Raw genomic sequence first — 22,799 nt, 5'->3', positions numbered from 1 at the left:
TCTGGTAGCAAAATATTACTCCAGAATGCACTCCCTTACTAACAAGGTATAACAATGTGGGAAAAATCCAATGTCTAAATAAAATAAGAATTTTAGTCTTATTTTATTATAATCTGAAATAACTCTGTATTCAATCACAAAAGAATATATTAACGATATATTTAAATGAATGATATTATTTTTTGTAAAAGTGGCAATAAAATTATGAATGCTGATGTTTTTAAAAACCACTTTAGTTGAAATCCATTTCCCAATGCACCATTTAAAAATAGAAGATAGAAACAGTGCTAACTATAACAGAAATATTTCCATTAGCAATGTGTGATTAAGGAAGTTATAAAAGACTTACTTCATTTAGAGTGATTGATAATTGCCATCCAAGTTTTACCCTAGTCATCTCATCCTAGTAGATGTTATCTCTAATAAAATTCATTTCAATTAACCATTTACTGAAAAGTATGCCATTTACTTTTTATTTAGCTTCCATTTTCCACAATTGATATTTCATTACTTTAAAAGCCTTGTTAAAGAAATCCACAAATCAGAGGTTACAAATTCATGATCCAAGTACAGAACTGGGCCCAAAGTTAAACTGTATTGGCCTGTGTAGTTTTATTTTTCTTGCATGTGTTTTGTTAATAATTTAAAATAGAAAAATAATTCATAAAAATCAATGTCTTTACCCCTAAGGAAAAACAAGTCTAAGTAGCTAATAACTGCAGCAGAACTTCAGACAAAAGTTCAGTAAGTATTGCCTTCATTGAAAATAGAACCTCTTCAATTCTCTTTAGTTCTTATTTATCACTCCTTCTTTTTAAGCATAAATGAGACATTCCTATTTAGAGTTGTCAGTCAATATTTACCTTAAGAAACATTTAAGTATGACACAAATAGACACATATGCACACATCAGAAGTACAAGTTCAATGACTTCTCAGAATCACAGTAGAAAAAATAGTACCTACATGGAAAAACGGGACATTTCCAGTACTGAAAAGCCCTTTGTGGCTCTTCATTACTACCTTCCTTCTCCCCAAATTACCACTGCAAACTACAGATTTATTTATTTTGTTTTTGAACTTAATATGGTTTTAATCATACAGTAATTTAACCAAGAAAATTCTTATATGATTGACTCTTTAATGTGATTGCATGCAAGTGAGATTAGTATTTGCTGCGAGGAACAGTAATTGACCTTTCATTTATGCCTCATTTTAACATCCACAGACATTTGCTGTTTCTAGTTTAGGATTGTTGGCAGAGATGCTATAAACATGGCAGTTGTCTTTTTGTATTTGTGCATGCATTTGCGGTGATTTATATTCAGACTGCTAAGTCTCTGCATGTGCCTGTGCTCCTTATGTTCAGCTTCAGGAGAGCCTGGTGGCCTGTTTCCCCAGTATCTGCATCAACTTACAGAGAACAGAATTTCCATTTGTTCCATATGCTAACCAGCACCTGTTCTTATTTATGTTTGCACATGTTATACTCATGAATTAGTCATTCTATTGTTTTTGCAGTGGTATTTTATGACTTTAATTTATGCGTCTCTGAAATTAGTCAAGTGAATACGTTTTCATAAATTTATTAACTGTTGGTAGTAGTCACTGTTACATCTCTAAACTTTTTGCCATTTTGTCCACTTTATATTTGGTTCTCTGTCCTTTTTTAAGGGAGTTATTTATATATTTGTTTGGCTATAAATTATGTATGTGTATATACACATGTAAACACATATGTAAAGTACAAATATGTAAAGTACACTTCCAAGTATCAATCTGTAAATGAGATTGCCTTTTCACAATCTCAATATTCTTGTTTTTATAGAGAAAAAGTCCATTATTTTAAGATACTTTAATTCATCAATCTTTTCTTTTATTGTTAGCCTTTTCCATGTGCTATGTAAAACATTTCCTCTACCCCATTTATAAAGATATCCTCCATTGTACTTTTAAAACCTTAATGGTTTTATCTTTAAGTTGAATCAATAGTCAACCCTTTGGTCTTGATTTTGTGTAATATGTAATGTAGAAATCAATGTTAAATTTTTTTTCTAATGAATATCTAATTGTTTCTACACATTACACTTTGATATTAAATATTTTATACATCTACCCTCTCATCATAATCTTCTGTGACAAATGTTCTAGTTTCTGTATTTGACATATGAGGGCTCCATTAGTCACCACAACTCAATGAAATATTCTCTCAAAGATAAATGGCTAGTAAGCGAACATGTTGACCTTATTGGATGTGTCTTCTTCATAAGTTTGGAAGTTATAAGTGTTCTGATATGATATGTAATAATTATATCAAGTTTTTCTTAATCTAAAATGAGACTAAATCATAATTTCATAAATTTGTTTTTCCATGTGACATTTTTTGCTCTATACACAGTAGAGTATTAAATAATTGGCTTTAAATATGATTTCACTTAAATCAGAAACTAAAATCCCATTCTATGTACTGTAATTTGGATCTGTTCCCAATTAAAACAAAGAGTGAACATCTTTGGTAAAGTGATATGCTGAAGATGTGGTACCTGATAAAAGAGACCTGCATATTAAGTAACTGGAAAGCTAGTGCTCACTTTCTTGCTTAATTTTAGTTATCACTGTATGGATAGACTTAGATATTGAGTTATTAAGTTATTAAAATTAGATATTAAGAAGATAATTGTAGGTGCCACTAAATGCTCTTAAATGTCAATGAAGAGAAATCCAGTGAGAACATCTCTTACAGAGTATCATATACTTGCAACTAATTAATGATAATTATCAATTACAATTATTACAAATAATAATAATAATAAAATATTAGTTTTCAGCAAACTTAGTGCAATCTATCTCCACCCTCTATCCTAGGTAATTACTTTTTATTTGCCCATTGGTAAGATACATGAACAGGATTATTTTCTCTTTCATCTCACTGCTGTGTGGTCTGAGCATAGAAAGTTAGCCCCCACAGAGTGGGTCCTCAGTGAATATTTGTTAGTTGAATAAATGCAGACCTCAGAAAAATTTGCAGTGAAACTGTCAGGTAAATGCTCTTGGTCAGCCAAGGTAAAAAATACTTTCTCCCACAATAGGAGATAATAATGTTTATACCCTATGAATCTAAAAGGAATCCAAAGGACACAGTTAGTAAGAGTTTACCTGTTCTTGCTAATCTAACACCATAGAGGGAGAATGCCAGAAAGAACATGGTTCCTCAGATCTGGAAGGCGTAGGGTGCCACGATGGGTCTTATTTCAGATCAGAAGATTGGGTTGCCATCATTGCTATTAGAGTTTGATTAATTTCATAGATTCTAATATGCTCCTTTGAAAACATTTTTGTTGACAAAGGTATGTAATTCACAAGTGAGTCATATTCCAGAACTACCTTGCATTACCATATCTACTGGAAATCACATTCCTGCATGGTGTGGGAATTAGTTATCACTGGAATCACAAGTAGAGGAATAGACACTGGCGACATTTTTTGATTAGACTATGAAATTCAAACAAATCAGCTCACTGTTATAAGTGCATAGACAGCATAAGGTCCACACAAGATTGGGAACTAATTAGGTTTCTAATGAAATGGAAACCCAGAGGTTAAATACTCATAATGAATGTATGCACTAAAAGACAGCTCCTACTCCACAGGAGGAAGTGCTAATAGCACCCTCACTTCCTATACTGTAACATGAAGTAACTTGAAGAAAGCATTTACTTTGGGAGAATTTTAAATCTAGTGATATGCACATGTGTTTGAGACCAGGATTTATGAGACTTTCTCCAGACGAATGTGAGTTTTGAAGAGGAATCTAGCTAAGAAGACATCAAAGAATTTCAGATTATGATGTGTAAATGTGTGAACATGTGAAAGCTTATATAAACAAGAATCAAATTCATATATATTATAGATATTAGAAGTAATAAAGCAGATGTATTATATTATTAATATATAATGACATAAAGTAGTATATTGAAAAGTATGACCAAGAAATAATACCAAGATAGACAATGATTAGAAAAAAATTTAAACATCAAATAACACTCCAAGAAGTGAAAATGTATGAAATGAAGTGTAGTATATGTAAGAATATGTGTGCATACACATTTAATCACTGATAAAATTACTCAGATGGAAAACAAAAAGCAAAGAGATGAAAATAAGAATAAGCAACACAATGAATAGAATGAGTTGAGTCCACATATATTTAAATTGAATAATAGATTTACATAGTATAGAAAAGTAAGGTGGGAAATGTTTAAAGATACATTGCATAGATTCTGAATACATTTTCTGCTGCCATATCAAAATGCTCATTTCTGTGTAGTTCATGAGGAAAAGAGGTATGTTCAGCTTACAGCTCTGGAGGTAGGGAAGTTAAAGATTAGGCAGGTATAACTGGTGAGAATTTTATGCTACACCAAAACTGGGAGATGACATCACATGGGGGATGCCTGAGAACAGGAATGGTCACAAATGGAAGAACACACATGTGAGAAACCATCACAGGGGAGTTGCCAGGCTCAATTTATGGTTCACTCTCATTGTGGCCAACCCAGTCCAGAGAACTTATGCTCTCTAAAGGTTGTAACACTACCTCTCAAATCTGCCTCATTGAAGACCATACACACGGACCCTATCCAAACTACAACCCATAGTTCTTTCTAGAATTCACAGGCAGCATTGTTTCAGATTCCCAAATCCCAAACCACCAGCTACAAGATTAGCAGACAAGCAGCTGTCCTGAATGCTTATTAGTGAAGAATGGAAAGTATCAATGTCAAAAGAAGACTTTAAATGTAGAAATAAAGAACAATTTCTTCACTACAAAAAAAATGAGACCACTTAGGTCTCTTTAGCAAAAATATAATCCAGATTTCTGTGGAGTAATACATTTAAAGAACTGATAAAATGTGTCATTTATAGCTACATACCACACAAGAGTAAAAACAACTCAATGTCAAAAAAATTTGAATATCTTAACAATAGACACTCATTGAAAGAATTTATAAAGGTTATAATTTAGAAAGGTGATAAAACATTTCAGAAGAAAATAATATTTGTAATATTTAATTTATAAGAAATGAGACTTGAGCCCAGTTATGAAATGGGTGATTAAAATTAGTGTTAGGGCTGAAGGAGTGGTTCAAGAAGTAGAGCATCAGCCTAGCAAGCATGAAGCCCTGAACTCAAAACCCATTGTTTCCCCCAAAATTAAATTTTTTAGATAATAAAATTGCAGGTGATAAAACTCCATGAATTAAAATAAAGGGAATTTATAATGTTGATTAATTTGGATACATTTGTTTATTTTCACTTAATTTAGCTATCATGTGAATGCATGCATATGGAATAATTTTTATGGTAACCACTAAAATATGAGATATCAACTTTATAATTTTATAATAAGAAGGAAGGACAATATAATAAATACACTAAGAAGTTGAAAGTAAAAGATAAAAACTCAAAAAAGGCAAGAGCTCACCAAGTATTAAACAAATCACAATGTCATTCTTAAGTTGAACATGCCTATTTTAGGGGAGTGGTGAGTAATATTGACTATATTAAATCTATTTCTGGAGTTTATCAATTATTGGTCATTATCAAGGATAGTCCTGGTTGTGAAGAAAATTATTTGTCTTTAAAAATGTACACTTTGGTTATAGTTTTCTTGTTAGCTTAGTTATTGTGAATGCACACAATTATTTCTCCAAGTTGCTTAAAGCAATCTGTCTCTTTTTGTGACTTTTAAGAGTATATGGCATCACAGGAAATAGATATTCTCTCAGATATCCTTTTTCCATAAAATCTTGGCAGAAATACACATTTATTTCACAGGATTAGTCAGTACTGAACCTTATTATTTTTAATTTCTATATTTTTCCTGCCCTTGGTTTGACCCTGGTTTTTGTGAAACCAAGCTTATACTCTAAACTGAAGTACACCCTAGCCTTCAGTACTTTTAGCCCATTTTTTCCCCTATCTTCTTATTTTGGGAAGAGCATCTTGATATTTCTTACCTTCAGTCGTTATTAACACAAGGTCAAATAAAATGTGCAAGATGGCATTTTTAGTGTCTTGAATCCATAGTAAAATCTAACAGGAATCCATCACCAAAAGCTTGAGTGAGTGACAGAATTTATTATCACTCTTTCTCACACTCCAGCTTTATTTATTTTGTGTGCAGTGTAAAGAAAATAGCACAGTTAACAGGCAATTCAGTGAAGAATCACTTTTCAATTATGTAGGAAACAATTTGTTAGTGTCAGAATATGGAAGTAGAGCAAGTACAGCCTGTTCTAAACAATCATTTTTAAAAATTAGATGACATGAGGAATTATTGTGGTGGCTGGTTTAAAATTTTTTACTTACCATACACCCAGTGAAATTGCACTCATTTCAGGAGCCAGGAATTTTGATTCATGTCACACAGTACAGTCATGTAGAAACATGTATATCAGGCACTGAAGTCATTGCGTACTCTGCATAATTCTGTCAGTAAATATTCATTAGAAAGAGGAGACATTCTGTATGTCTTTATACATGCAGAAAGTAGGAACCCAAATCAACCAACTTTTAATAGACTTGAAAAACTCCAAAGTCAAATGGAGCTAGATCTGAGGAAAGCTGTACCTGAACTGATAGCACCATGATAAAATATCAGACTGTGAATCTATCTTCCAGGTTATTGCAATCTAACTGAGAATAGGAGACAAAAACAAGTAGCATTTCCTAGCATAATAATTATAAACAAATTCAGGAAATAATAAAGAAATATTGAATTAGTGTGTAAATTACAGCTTAGATGAACTTTGTGTGAATGTGGTTGTATTAGTTCTTATTACTGCCATGATGAATCTCCACCAGTTTAGGACTCAAAACAACACAAGTTAACTGTGCACAGGTGACTTGTGCCTATAATCCTAGCTTCTGAGGAAGGGGTGATTGGAAGGATCACAGTTCCATGACAGCTCAGTCAAACAACAGGAAGCATAAATGAGAGGATCATGATCCAGGGTAGCCCAAATGAGCAAAAAGGGCTGGAATGTAGGTAGAGTTTCTGCCTACCAATTGTGAAGCCCTGAGCTCAAACCCTATTACAACTAAAAAAAAAAAAAAAAAAAACTACAAGCTTATTATTTCAAGTTCTGTAGTTTAAAATGTAAATATACTACTCACCAGGTTAAAATCAAGGTTAGTACATCTGCTTCCTTACTGCAGGCTCTGGGAAGTAATCTGCTTCCAAAATCATTCAGATTATTGGCATTTCTAGATCCAAGGTCTTAGTTTCTTGCTTGCTTCCACCTTGGATCTTTCTTTCCTCTGACAACTTCTTGTTTCCTTCTGGTGTTTTCTATAAACTTCTACTCAGAGACAGTGACAGCATGTCAAGTCTGCAAACTACTTGGAATCATTCCAAAGTCCTCTTTCTCTTGCCTCTGTCTTCAACAGCGCCTTTCTCCCCTAACTGTGAGATAATTAAGTACTTTTTAGGGTTCATTTGATTCAATGACCTTTACCCAGTAATTCATGATTACCTTATGTAAAGGTCTATAACCATAATTGTATCTGCACAGTTCTTCTGCCATGTAACATAAGATACTCATATGATTTAGCGATTAGGCATGAACATCATTGGGGTGGGGATACAAATATCAAAGGAAAATAGCATCCTACCTCTCACAGAAATTATAATCCATACGTAGTCAAGTTTCTGGAGAAAATGAGAAAACAATATAGTTGTCCAAAGTCAACTTTCGAGAGAAGATAGTGATTAGAAGACTGATCTTGGAATCCTGTCAATGGATCCATCAGTCTCTTTGATTTCACAAACTTCTTTTTTGCTGAAGAAGAATTTCATAAAGTAGTGGGATGAAAGTACCTTGGCATTCATCCAGTTTAATAGCCTTAGTTTACAGAAAGGAAAAATTTTTTAGCAGAATAATGGATTATCCAGGTTTATACCAACACCTGTCTGCAGAGCAAACACTTAGACAGTTTAAGGACATATAGATATAGATGATTGGTAGAAGACCAAAGAGAGAAGACTCAGATAAACATAGACATAAAATTCGCACAATCTGAAGCAATCCACAGCTGGACATTTGTCCCTCTAGTGTGCTCCAGACAAGGGAAGAGGGCCTACGTCTTCCCTATCTATAAGCAGTCTGTATTCTTACAAGTTCTTGCTGAGAGTTTCCCCCTGGTTATTTTGAATTGCCAACTGGCTGATTCAGTATTGTAATACCATTTACATGGTAACTTCATGGTAATTTCAATGTTTGTTTTTAACAGTTACTTAAAAAAATTCTTCTAAAATGGAATGCATACAATTTCATAGCACAGGGAAGGGTTTCACTACATTTTGGAATCTGTTTTCTTTACAGAAAAGCAAACACTTCCTAACTCCTACAAGCTAAGATTATCATACTCATTCAATGAGATTCCTGGCCCATCAAATGAGAAAAATATTGATTTTGAATTTTTTAGAAATTTAATGTTCCATTATTTGTATTTTGATAATTTATATGCAATTAGAAATTTATATTCTAATATTAAATATGGCTTTCTAAAATTACAAAGTCTTCTGTGCCTAAATTTTACTGATAATAACAATGAATAAATATGTGAGAGTTACAGACCACAGACGAGGGGCAGGGATTTAATTTTTGTTTCTTTATTTACTACACCAGTGAACTTGGTTAGGTCTTTTAACATCGCCAAGCTTCAATTTCCTCACCTGTGAAATAGTAATAACACATTCATCCAACTGCTCTGCCATGTGAATTAAATACAATCCTGTATGTAAAAATTTCTGGCACAAACCACTTGCTCATGGTTTTAGTTGTCTCTCCCGATGCTTCCATTTGCATTCTATTATGTTTTCTCAGAGACTCCAAGTTTAAAAGATGAAATTAAGCGAGAGACCTAGATTCTAATTCACAGAGACTGTGACAATAACCATCCATTAGTGAAGCTTTGAAAACAATAGTATAAAGAAAATATTAGGGTAACTCTCAGAACCTTGCAATTCCTTGTGTAATTAGATGTGTTCTCAGAATGCAGTTATACATTTTGTAAATGACTTGTGAATGTCAGCTAATCTTGTTTTAATTAGAGCAAATAAGACTGATGTGAGGGAAAGTTTCAAACTTTAATGTTGAACTCCTTTCAAGTGTAAAATGCAATAAAAATTACTTTTTTAAGTGGGAAAGAAGACAATGATAATGAATCATCTGATTTCATACAAAGAGATGAATTTCTTTTTCTTTGAAGCAGAGGAAAAAACCAAGTATTTTTAAACTGTAAATAATTGACCTTTGGAAGTATGTATGAAGGCAAATTACAAGCTAAATAGCTTGAAGTTCAAATGGAGGTTATTATACTAATTCTAAGAACTACAATGTATTGAAGGTCTATGTTGTGCACCTTAACCAAAATGGTCTTAATGTTTAGTTCAGCTCAGCCAAACTTCAGATAGGAGCCTAAGCCATAACTCTCTTTTTCTTAGAGTATTTACTTTAGCAAACTTGTAATTGCAAAATTATTTCTCTACCCCTTTGAGACTAAGATCTTATTTTGCCATTATTTACAATACAAGACTATCTTTCTCAAAGAACTGGAACACATGCTTTTCAAATGCAATCAGCAAAGAAGATATATGTGCATCTCCCAGGCTCTGTGGATGGTTAATATGTGGGATCATTGCTCAAAGTTGTAAAGCTCTCTCGTTTCATGAAAATATGAGAAAGCTTACTGTTTCTTTGAAGAGTGTTAGCAAACTCAGATGACCTAAAATTCTCTAACACAAGCTCATAACATTCTTCCATCTGAGCTGTCTGAGCTCAGACAGACTGAGTTCTAGAGTTTCCTCCTTATTTCAGTAGCCTGGAGTAAAGTCTACCTTACATTTTAAACTCTGCCTAGTACAATTTTTATTTCAAACATATTTATGCTTGGTTGTTTGCATAAGGGGTATGCAACACCTCTACTTTTTTGTGGGGTGAGGGTGGGCAGTACCGGGGTTTGATCTCAGGGCTTCACATTTGTGAGGCAGGTGCTCTCCAGCTTGAGCCACACTTCTAGTTCTGGTTATTGCTCTGTTTATTTGCTCTGGTTATTTTGGAGATAGGATCTAGCTTTTGCCCATGCAGACCTGGACCTCAATCTTCATATTTTGGGCTTTGCCCTGTGTCTGGGATGACAGGCACCCATCACATTGCCTGGTTTCTTTTTTCCATTGAAATGGGGTCTTTGCAAACTGTTTTACTTGGGCTGGAGTAGAAATGCAATTCCCCAGAACTCAGCCTCCCAAGTACCTAAGATTACAGGCATAAGCCCAGCTTCAAAACTTTAATAATAGCGATATTAGTTAATATACCTGCTGAGGAGGTATTTTATAATTTTGTGAAGCATATGACTCATTGATTTAGTCTAAATAATCCCAGGGACCCTTAGTTCAGTATTTTCTAATGATGAGAAATGAAGTTAGAATTTCTGAAACCGCATTTGGGGGAAAAAATTCTACAATTAAATATAAATCATATAAAATACACTTTAAGGATTTGTAGTGGGTAGCAATAAGACTCCCCAGACCTTCCTTTTCATGGTGCTCTTCTCTCTGCTTAGTCAAAGATTCCCTGTGAGTGTCTATTAAAATCTGAGGTGGCTCTTAGTCATGGGTTATACAACTTCCCAATGAATGTCCTCGATGTGCAAAGTTCTAGCAAGTGATTTATGGGATGCTTTTGTCAATATCCAATCCAGCCTTCAGTGGGCAGGCCAAGATGAGAAAGGCAGCACCTTTCTCTCCCTTCTCTGGGTATATTATGTGCATCCTTGCCTACTCCTGGAGTACGTGCTCTCTCTTTGAGGACCCTTCACTCTTAAGATGATGTAAGGAACATTGTATAAACTCCTTTTGAAAGAAAGGCTTATTTTCTGCTCACTAATAGACTAGGAAACAACCCACCACCCTGTAGAGAGTTGTCACAGCTTTTGTTTTTGTTTTTCTTTTTTTCATTGGTGCTAAGGATTGAACTCAGGGCCTCATGCTTCTAGTCAAGTGCTCTACCACTTGAGCCACATCTCCAGATTTTAATTGCTTTAGTTGTTTTTAGGGTAGGTTTTCATGTTTATGCCTGGGCCAGCCTGGACTGTGGTCTACCCAGTTACACTTCCTGCATAGCTGGGATGACAGGCACAAATCACCACACCCAACTATTGCTTGAGATGAGGTCTAGCAAACTTTTTGCCCAGGCTGACCTTGAATCTCAATCCTACTGATCTCCATTTCCAGAATAGCTGGGACTATAGGCATGAGCCACCATACACAGTTGTCCTAACTCTTTTGGACAGCAATAAATAATATGCTCCTATGAACTAAGAAACTCAATAGCAATTTAGATTTGTGCAAGATTTCTTTATCCCAAGCTCTGTCTGCAGTTCCACATTCTACTAACAACCAATGTAGTGTGCAAATCCTGTCATATCCATTGATGATGAGGAAACAGAGAGGCAAAACACATTCATTTAGAGACAGATGACTGGATTCAACCTATGACCGTGAATTTAAATCATGCTTTCCTTCCACTAGATTTTTTTTCTCTGTCATAGCAGTCTGAAAGGTCAAACCAGGCACAGCACATAATGTGGAACAAGGAGACAAAGTGATTCTCCCTAAATCTTCCAGCTGTTGAGTGGCCAGGTTTATATCAGAACACAGACCTGCTTAGGTGTATCGGACATGCTGGCAGTCCTGGCTACTCAGAAGGATCACTTGAACCCAGGAGACTGAGGATATCCTGGGCAACAGAGTAAGACCCAGTCTCCCAATCACACAGAAAAGTAAAATCAGTGCAAAAGAATGCAGATCTTCTGATATTAAGTCATGTGTATATCACAATTCATACCAGCACTAAAATGCATGAGCATATATGTTTTCCTAGTAAGGGTGAGTGGTGATTTGGAAGCTAATTGCTTCATTTGTAAAAGCAAATTATTAAGAAACAGTTTTATTGTATTAGTCCTCAAAGCATATATTAGCATATGTCCTGTAACTTATTCAGATATGCATATTATTCTTTACATATGGACAAAAGAAGAGGCAGCCTACCTAGGAAAAAGGGAAATCTTTTTAAAAAAAAATCCATTCAACATTGTATTACTCAGGGTTCTTCAAAAAATAGAACCAATTATATGTACATATAATAATGTACATATATATAATTGTATATGTATATAGATATACAAACATATTTGTGTGAATATATTATATAAATATATTTGTGGAAATATGTTTTATTTATATACTTATGTAAATATACATCAATACATTATTTATACATGGATACAATAAAATATATTGTATCTATATGCAGTCATGTGTACATGAGAGCAATACTTTGAGAAATTGGCTTATACAATTGAAGAGGAAAAACAAGCTCAAAATTTTCCGGCTAGACCATCAGGCAAGAGACCATGGGTTACTGATGTTACAGCTTGAGTCTTGAAGACTGTCTGGTGGCAGAAGTATTTTTTCCTCTGGACAGTTCATTTTTTTCCTCTTAAATCTTTCCATTGATTAGATGAGGCTCTTGTACATTATGAAGGGTTATTTACTTTACTCAAAGTCTACTGATAGAAATGTTAACTTCATCTGAAAAGTTCCATCACAGAAACATCTAGAATAATGTTTGACTAAATTAATATCTGAGTACGGTGGCTGACACATACAATTAACCATCTTAAGTATGTATCATGAGTCGTCATAAACCCATGCTAAATATTTAAAGACTGAAAGGAAAACAAAACATGCTTTTATTTTTTATTTATTATTATTTATTTATAAATAATGTATATTTATCACAGAAGCAAGCAACCAAATGCTTCCAATGCCATGAGTGACTTATGTTGATGGAGATGTTCACAAGGTAGAGAGTAGCAAAAAAATGTCCTTGATTCTTGCTATGTGGATAAGCAGGGGATCCTGACTAGTAGCAGGCATGTTCAACTAGCAACCTGAAAGACAGCTGGACAGTATTCAAGCAAACAGTCACAAAAGAGGACCTCTCACCCAGTCAGAGGAAACAGCTATGAAGAAATAGGGATGGGATAGAATATTTCATATTGGAGTGGCTACACATAATTTTCTACACATACCTCCCTCTCTCTCTCTCTATATATATGTATGTATATATATATACCTATATATGTACATACACACACACACACACACACACACACACACACACACACACACACAAACCATAAGGTGTATTGGGAAAAAAGTGAGTAGACCTAAGAACTCCATTGTAGAGGTTTCCTGAGTCACACAAAGGATTCTGGAGTATGTTCTGAGTCCCTGGCAGAAAAGGAAGCATTTGATGATAATCTTCTGGTGGCCAGAGTTTTGTTTGAGAACTCATACGATGGGAAAATAAAGTTGATATTGAAAATCTGGATAGGCAAACCCACTAGAGTCAGACAGCATGAAGAGATTATCACAAACAGCAGGATTTCTCAGTTAATTTTCTGAGATCTGTTGTCCACAAAACTATTTCCTAATATTGATGACCTCAATACCCAGCTTACTCCCAAACCTTTTTCTTTTCTTTCTCAGATGGGTGTCCAGGCTTCCCATTGAGGGCTTCACTGTTTTATTAAGGGTTCTTATGAACTGGAATCAAGTGAGCAGCCTTAACAGTGCCATGGAATACAAGTGAACACACGGGGCTGGTGGGAGAGAAGACTGCTATTTCTCTCAGTGTGAGAAGCCATTTTGAAGTCATTCTATACTGCATAGGTTTAAGTAATGCTCACCACATTTTACCACCTTAGAACCTTGAGTAAGTCACCTTATGTTAGGGGCTGTCAGCTTCCTAACATCTTATTAGAATAGTTTTTTTATATTTTTGAATTAACATATATTAATCCAAGATGGCGGCTAGAGGGAGGAAGCAGAAAGCGAGCCTCCTATAGTGAAATCTTGGAGAGACGCTAGAGACACACTTTGCAGGCATAATCACCGAGAAAAGGCATAACTTTGACCCCTCCACATCTCCAGCCAGCACAGAGAATCTCCACTTCACGTTAAACGGAGAACCAAGGAGGGCCCCCGGGGCCGCCAGGGGCCGGCGCCCATACGGCTTGGGAAGACGCGGACCAGGTGAGCTTCAAAGTACCGCGGTTCCCCCACAGACAAGCCTGGGCCAGAGCAGCATAGCCCCCTGGACAGACTGACCTCCACCCGGGAAAAAAAGAGAAACTGAGTACTAAGCAATAAGAACAGTTAAGACACGCTGGAAAGAGGGTGGGGCGCTCTGAGCGCTGAAGATTGGGGGAAGGGAACACTTCCCGGGACTGTAAATAAACGAGCCGGGCGGGCCGGAGAGGCTCTGGCGGGAGCGGGTCGCGCGCCCAGCAACCAGGAGCGGGGAAGCTTGTGAGAGGAGGGAAGACCCACTTCCCAGGTGAACTGTAAATAAACACCCAGGCCTGACAACGCGGGGCAGTGGCACCTTTCCCAGTGCTTGGAAAGGGGAAAGCCTGTAGCAGAGGCCGCCGCACAGGAGAACTCTGAGCAAACAAAGCCTGTGGGACCAGGTGAGTGCTAGCTCACCCCAGAGATCTGCATAAATAACGCCGCCAGCTACAGGCTGAGAGCAGCAGGCAGGCAAGCCACAGTTGCAGATACCACTCTCAGAACTGCCTCCAGACGCTTTTTTTTCTTTTTCTCCCTACCTTTGATGAGAGAACAACCGAATTACACCTGCAAGCCGAAAAACTTACTGAAACTGTATTGCATTTGAACTGGGGACACTTGGTGGGACTTTTTTTTTTTTATCTTCTGTGTGTGTGTGAGTGTAGTTTTGTTCTACTTTATGCATCCCCTTTGATGAGACAACTACAGAACAACATCTGAGGCACCAACTCCAGGACTGGAGATTGAGACGGACATCCAAATTATTAAGACTGAAATTGCATTGCATATAAACTTGGAAGTTTTTTTTTGGTTTTTTTTTCTTTTTTTTAATTTTCTATTTTCCATTTTATTTTAATTCATTTTTATAAATAGATATTACTTTCATATACTTATTTTTAATTTTTTTATCTTTGATTTTCAATCCTCTCTCTGTCACTCTATTGTCTGTTCAGTTTACTGTCGATTAGTACACTAACACTCCCTGTTTATACCTTTGAAACTCTCTTGTCTGATACCTTGTTCTGCTTTCTCCCTCTTGTCTGTATATTTGTTTTCCCCTTTTCCTTAACTTCTTGCTTTCCATCTCAGCTCACTCTTCCATTCTCAATATTACCATTGTTATTATTACAAGCTAGAAAATACTTAATTACACACAGTACAGGGACAGTAACAACACCAAGGACAATGACAGGAAGATAGAAAAAACAAGGAAACCAGTTTCCCCACAGCAAAAAATTAGTACAGGAACCAGAGGGGAATGAAGAGAACAGAAACTCAGAGCCAGACTCCAACAAAATGAAGATAAACTATGCCAAAGGACCCAATGAAGCCTACAAGAATAATTTAAAAGAAGACATACTACAAGTACTCAATGAGAACTTTATAGAGATGATACTGGATAGGGTCAACCAAAATGTACAGGAGACACTCAAGAAATTCCAAGACAATAAAAATAGAGAATTTGAAAAAGCAAAAGAAGAAATAAAGGAAACCATAGAAGCACTGTATAAACACCAAAGAGAAAAAGAGAACACAATGAATAAATGGATAAATGAACTCATGACAAAAATAGACAACAATAAAGAAGAAAACAGCCAGGATATGGAAAACCTCAGAAAAAAGAACGAAACAGAACTGCAAAACAAAACGGAAGGCCAATCCAGCAGAATAGAACAAACAGAAGACAGAATCTCAGAACTTGAAGATGAAATGGTAATTAAAGGAAAAACTGAAGAACTATTAATTAAACAACTCAAGACCTGTGACAAGAAAATGCAAGAACTCACTGACTCCATCAAAAGACCAAACTTGAGAATCATGGGCATCGAAGAAGGAGAAGAGGTGCAAGCGAAGGGAATGCGTAATATATTCAACAAAATAATAACGGAAAATTTCCCAAATCTAGAGAAAGATATTCCCATACAAATGCAAGAGGCCTCCAGGACACCAAACAGACCAGATCATCATTAAAACAACAAGTTCAGAAACTAAGGAAAGAATATTGAAGGCTGCAAGAGAGAAAAAACAAGTAACATACAAAGGTAAACCCATCAAAATCACAGCAGACTTCTCAACAGAAACATTAAAAGCAAGAAGAGCGTGGGGTGAGATCTTCCGGGCACTGAATGAAAATAATTTCAACCCCAGGATACTCTACCCAGCAAAGCTATCATTCAAAATAGATGGAGCAATAAAAGTCTTCCATGATAAGCAGAAACTAAAACAATATGTGACCACAAAGCCACCATTACAAAAGATTCTGCAAGGGATCCTGCACACAGAAAGTGACACCCAACTTAACCATGAAAAGGCAGGCAGCACCAAACCACAGGATAAGAAAAAGCAAGGCAGTAGAGAGTAACATCAAGTTAGGTACACACAATCAAACCTTCAAACAACTAAGATAACTAAATGGCAGGAATCACCACATACCTATCAGTACTAACGCTTAATGTTAATGGACTTAATTCACCCATCAAAAGACACCGTTTGAGAAAATGGATTAAAAAAGAAGATCCAACAATTTGTTGCTTACAGGAGACTCATCTCACCGACAGAAATAAGCATATGCTTAGGATGAAAGGCTGGAAGAAGATTTACCAAGCCAATGGCCCCCGAAAACAAGCAGGTATAGCAATACTTACCTATGACAAAGTAGACTTCAAACCTACATTGATCAAATGAGATAAAGAAGGACATTCCATACTAATAAAAGGGGAAATAGACCAAAAGGAAATAATAATCATCAATCTGTACGCACCCAATGTCAACGCACCCAATTTCATCAAACATACCCTGAAAGACCGAAAAGCATATATAAACGCCAACACAGTGGTTGTGGGAGACTTTAACACTCCATTATCATCAATAGATAGGTCATCCAAACAAAAACTCAATAAAGAAATCCAAGATCTAAAATATGCAATAGATCAAGTGGACCTAGTAGATGTCTACAGAACATTTCATCCAACCTCTACACAATATACATTCTTCTCAGCAGCCCATGGAACCTTCTCCAAAATAGATCATATCCTAGGGCACAAAGCAAGTCTCAGCAAATATAAGAAAATAGAAATAATACCATGCATACTATCTGACCACAATGCAGTAAAAGTAGAACTCAACAACAAAAGTAAAGACAAAAAACATGCAAACAGCTGGAAACTAAATAACTCATTACTTAATGAAGAATGGATCATCGATGCAATAAAAGAGGAAATTAAAATGTTCCTGGAAGTCAATGAAAATGAAAACACAACCTACCGGAACCTATGGGACACAGCTAAGGCAGTCTTGAGAGGAAAGTTTATAGCCATGAGTGCATATATTAAAAAGATTGAAAGATCCCAAATCAATGACCTAATGATACATCTCAAACTCCTAGAAAAACAAGAACAAGCAAATCCCAAAACAAATAGAAGGAGAGAAATAATAAAAATAAGAGCTGAAATCAACGAAATAGAAACCAAAAAAACCATACAAAGAATTAATGAAACAAAAAGTTGGTTCTTTGAAAAAATAAACAAGATCGATAGACCCCTGGCAAACCTGACTAAAATGAGGAGAGAAAAAACCCAAATTAGTAGAATCAGGAATGCAAAAGGGGAGATAACAACAAACACCATGGAAGTCCAGGAAATCATCAGAGACTACTTTGAGAACCTATATTCAAATAAATTTGAAAATCTAAAAGAAATGGACAGATTTCTAGATACATATGATCATCCAAAACTGAACCAAGAGGAAATTAATCACCTGAATAGACCTATAACACAAAATGAAATTGAAGCAGCAATCAAGAGTGTCCCCAAAAAGAAAAGTCCAGGACCTGATGGATTCTCTGCTGAATTCTATCAGACCTTTAAAGAAGAACTGATACCAACCCTCCTTAAACTGTTCCATGAAATAGAAAGGGAAGGAAAACTGCCAAACACATTTTATGAAGCCACTATTACACTTATCCCAAAACCAGGCAAAGACACCTCCAAAAAGGAGAACTATAGGCCAATCTCCTTAATGAACATTGATGCAAAAATCCTCAACAAAATAATGGCAAATCGAATTCAGCAACACATGAAAAAGATTATTCACCACGACCAGGTAGGCTTCATCTCAGGGATGCAGGGGTGGTTCAACATATGAAAATCAATAAACATAATAAACCACATTAACAGAAGCAAAGACAAAAACCACTTGATCATCTCAATAGATGCAGAAAAAGCCTTTGATAAGATCCAACATCATTTCATGATAAAAGCTCTAAGAAAACTAGGAATAGAAGGAAAGTTCCTCAACATTATAAAAGCTATATATGACAAACCTACAGCCAGCATTATACTTAACGGAGAAAAATTAAAACCATTCCCTCTAAAATCAGGAACGAGACAAGGATGCCCACTATCTCCACTCCTATTCAACATAGTACTGGAATTCCTAGCCAGAGCAATTAGGCAAGAAGAAGGAATAAAAGGAATACAAATAGGTAAAGAAACTGTCAAAATATCCCTATTTGCAGATGACATGATCCTATACCTTAAAGACCCAAAAAACTCTACTCAGAAGCTTCTAGACATCATCAATAGCTATAGCAAAGTAGCAGGATATAAAATCAACATAGAAAAATCATTAGCATTTCTATACACTAACAATGAGCAAACGGAAAAAGAATGTATGAAAACAATTCCATTTACAATAGCCTCAAAAAAAATCAAATACCTAGGTGTAAACCTAACAAAAGATGTGAAAGACCTCTACAAGGAAAACTATACACTTCTGAAGAAAGAGATTGAGGAAGACTATAGAAAGTGGAGAGATCTCCCATGCTCATGGATTGGTAGAATCAACAAAGTAAAAATGTCGATACTCCCAAAAGTAATCTACATGGTTAATGCAATTCCAATCAAAATTCCAATGACATTCATTAAAGAGATTGAAAAATCTACCATGAAATTTATATGGAAACACAAGAGGCCACAAATAGCCAAGGCAATACTCAGTCAAAACAACAATGCTGGAGATATCATGATACCTGACTTCAAACTATATTACAAAGCAATAACAATAAAAACAGCATGGTACTGGCACAAAAACAGACATAAAGACCAGTGGAACAGAATAGAGGATCCAGATATGAAGCCACACAACTATGAGCAACTTATCTTTGACAAAGGAGCTAAAAATATACGATGGAGAAATAGCAGCCTCTTCAACAAAAACTGCTGGGAAAACTGGTTAGCAGTCTGCAAAAAACTGAAACTAGATCCATGTATATCACCCTATACCAAGATTAACTCAAAATGGATCAAGGATCTTAATATCAGACCCCAAACTCTTAAATTGATACAAGAAAGAGTAGGAAATACTCTGGAGTTAGTAGGTATAGGTAAGACCTTTCTCAATGAAACCCCAGCAGCACAGCAACTAAGAGATAGCATAGATAAATGGGACCTCATAAAACTAAAAAGCTTCTGTTCATCAAAAGAAATGGTCTCTAAACTGAAGAGAACACCCACAGAGTGGGAGAAAATATTTGCCAACTATACATCAGACAAAGGACTGATAACCAGAATATACAGGGAACTTAAAAAACTAAATTCTCCCAAAACTAATGAACCAATAAAGAAATGGGCATGTGAACTAAACAGAACTTTCTCAAAAGAAGAAATTCAAATGGCCAGAAAACACATGAAAAAATGCTCACCATCTCTAGCAATAAAGGAAATGCAAATTAAAACCACACTAAGATTCCACCTCACCCCTGTTAGAACAGCCATCATCAGCAACAACACCAACAACAGGTGTTGGCGAGGATGCGGGGAAAAAGGAGCCCTCTTACACTGTTGGTGGGAATGTAGACTAGTACAACCACTCTGGAAAAAAATTTGGAGGCTACTTAAAAAGCTGGACATCGATCTACCATTTGATCCAGCAATACCACTCTTGGGGATATACCCAAAAGACTGTTACTCCAGAGGCACCTGCACATCCATGTTTATTGCGGCACTATTCACAATAGCCAAGTTATGGAAACAGCCAAGATGCCCCACCACTGACGAATGGATTAAGAAAATGTGGTATCTATACACAATGGAATTTTATGCAGCCATGAAGAAGAACGAAATGTTATCATTCGCTGGTAAATGGATGGAATTGGAGAACATCATTCTGAGTGAGGTTAGCCTGGCTCAAAAAACCAAAAATCGTATGTTCTCCCTCATATGTGGACATTAGATCAAGGGTAAACACAACAATGGGATTGGACTATGAGCACATGATAAAAGCGAGAGCACACAAGGGAGGGGTGAGGATAGGTAAGACACCTAAAAAACTAGCTAGCATTTGTTGCCCTTAATGCAGAGAAACTAAAGCAGATACCTTAAAGCAACTGAGGCCAATAGGAAAAGGGGACCAGGTACTAGAGAAAAGGTTATATCAAAAAGAATTAACCTAGAAGGTAACACACACTCACAGGAAATCAATGTGAGTCAATGCCCTGTATAGCTATCTTTATGTCAACCAGCAAAACCCCTTGTTCCTTCCTATTATTGCTTATACTCTCTCTACAACAAAATTAGAGATAAGGGCAAAATAGTTTCTGCTGGGTATTGAGGGGGGGAGCGGGAGGCGGTGGAGTGGGTGGTAAGGGAGGGGGTGGGGGCAGGGGGGAGAAATAAACCAAGCCTTGTATGCACATATGAATAATAAAAGAAAAATGAAAAAAAAAATTTTTGAATTAACATATATTAATACAAGGTATTTCATTGTGATAATTTCCTACATGTACTCACTGCACTTTGAACAAGTTCACCCCCTCCATTATAGCCCTAGACTCCCCTCTTTTTCAAACAGTGTTGGTGGGTTTCATCGTCCTGTCGTCATTCTTCATACCTATCTATATCTACAACTATCTGTCTCTATCTATCTATCTATCTACTTATCTAAATTGGGTACTTTGATACTCTTCACTCCTTAGTATGCTTTCCTTTCCCTGTTTCCCTCCCTCTGATCCCCTCAGTCCTTTCACATTCATGTCCCAGTGTTAGCATGTCATTATCATTTGAAACCAATCTGTAATTTATTTGTAAAATTTATTTATTTATTTATTTATTTATTTTTGGCAGTGATTGAGATGGAACTCAAGGCCCCAGTCATGCCGTGCAGTTGTGCTACTCCATCCCCAGCCCAGTTTCCTAACCTTCAAATTAGAGGCAGAAATCTCTACCTGGCTGGTTACTATGGAACAATGAAAAGAATTTACCAAAAGTACATTGCACAGTGTTTGTTGACTAATCTTCATTCTAAAATATCTTACTTGTCTCTGACATGTGTCTATATTCATCCTCTCCTTTATTAAAAAAAAAGTGTTTCTTACCAAATTACTGAACTTTTTGCTACTTGGATCCAGTCTGAAATTTTATGCTTCAACATTGGTGAGCATGCCTGGAATACCTGGGATCTGAAATCTAGTAGGTTAGGTCTTCTGTAATTAAGCCCTGAGGGGAAGGGTAGCTCCAGCCAGAAGCCCTCCTGTTAATGGGCCCTGTTGGTTTCCCAGAGCTGTTTCCTCTGGTATGGTGGCTCCTACCCCTGCACCTCTGCGGGTGTCAGTGTTAGAGCCAGGTTTGCTCTTATTTCCCTGAAATTTCTGAAAGATGAAACATATAGTGCACAATAAAAATTCATATCAGAGTAAACAGAATACAGAATTAGGGAGTAAAAAATCATCCAAGTAACATTGGTGGGCAATGATATCTCCTACAAAGGTGTCTTTATATTGACTTAATTATGGTTGTCTTTGTAAACACTTTTCAGTGAAATTGGGCAAATTTCTTTTTCTTGAAATTAATTTCCTTATCTGAAACAAAAGGTTTAAATTTCTGATTACTGTATAATGTTTCTTGATGTCCTCAATATGTTTCTTCAAAATAACCCAATAGTAAAAAGGTAAATACTTTCTTAAGAAACAAAATGCCTGCCATTTTGACAGACAGAAAACAACTGCACACTTACTGAAATCCAGGTCCTGTCTGGATCACAGCCAGGGGTAGTTGTGCCTCTGGCTGGGACAATTATACAAAGCATGTCTCCCTTCAGTGGTCTGCCTACTGTCTCCTTCTCCGTGTTCCTGTGTGAATCAGTGCTCACGTCCCATTCATGCATTCACACAGGGTGGTAGCAATTTAGCTGTTTTTCCATCATTATTCTCCTACTCAGAGAAGTATTTTATATGCTTCGAGGTCAACAAAGTACTTTACGTTCTCTCTCACAGAAAAACAGCTACTAAAATGCCGCATGCTATTTTCTTTCAAGGTAAAGTAGAAAAAATCTTTCACTTGTAAAAAGTCCCTTTCTCAGGGGTCTGTACACTTAGCCCACATATAAAGACTTACTTTATGTATCTTTCATCAATCACCAATTGCAATGTACTTAATAATTTTTCACAAAAATAAAATCTCATAGTCCCACCAACCAAAAAATGAGTAATTTTGTTTGCATGAATCATTCAACTTTTATACATTCCAAGCACATTTGGTCTTGGTATATCTGCTGGTTTAAAGTCATTTGGTTGTGCTCATACTGACATAATTTTGCATACT

The sequence above is a fragment of the Castor canadensis genome, chromosome 12 (assembly GCF_047511655.1).
Source record: "Castor canadensis chromosome 12, mCasCan1.hap1v2, whole genome shotgun sequence".
Lineage (NCBI taxonomy): Eukaryota > Metazoa > Chordata > Mammalia > Rodentia > Castoridae > Castor > Castor canadensis.
The sequence above is the reverse complement of the archived record's forward strand: the minus strand, read 5'-3'. Positions refer to the sequence as shown.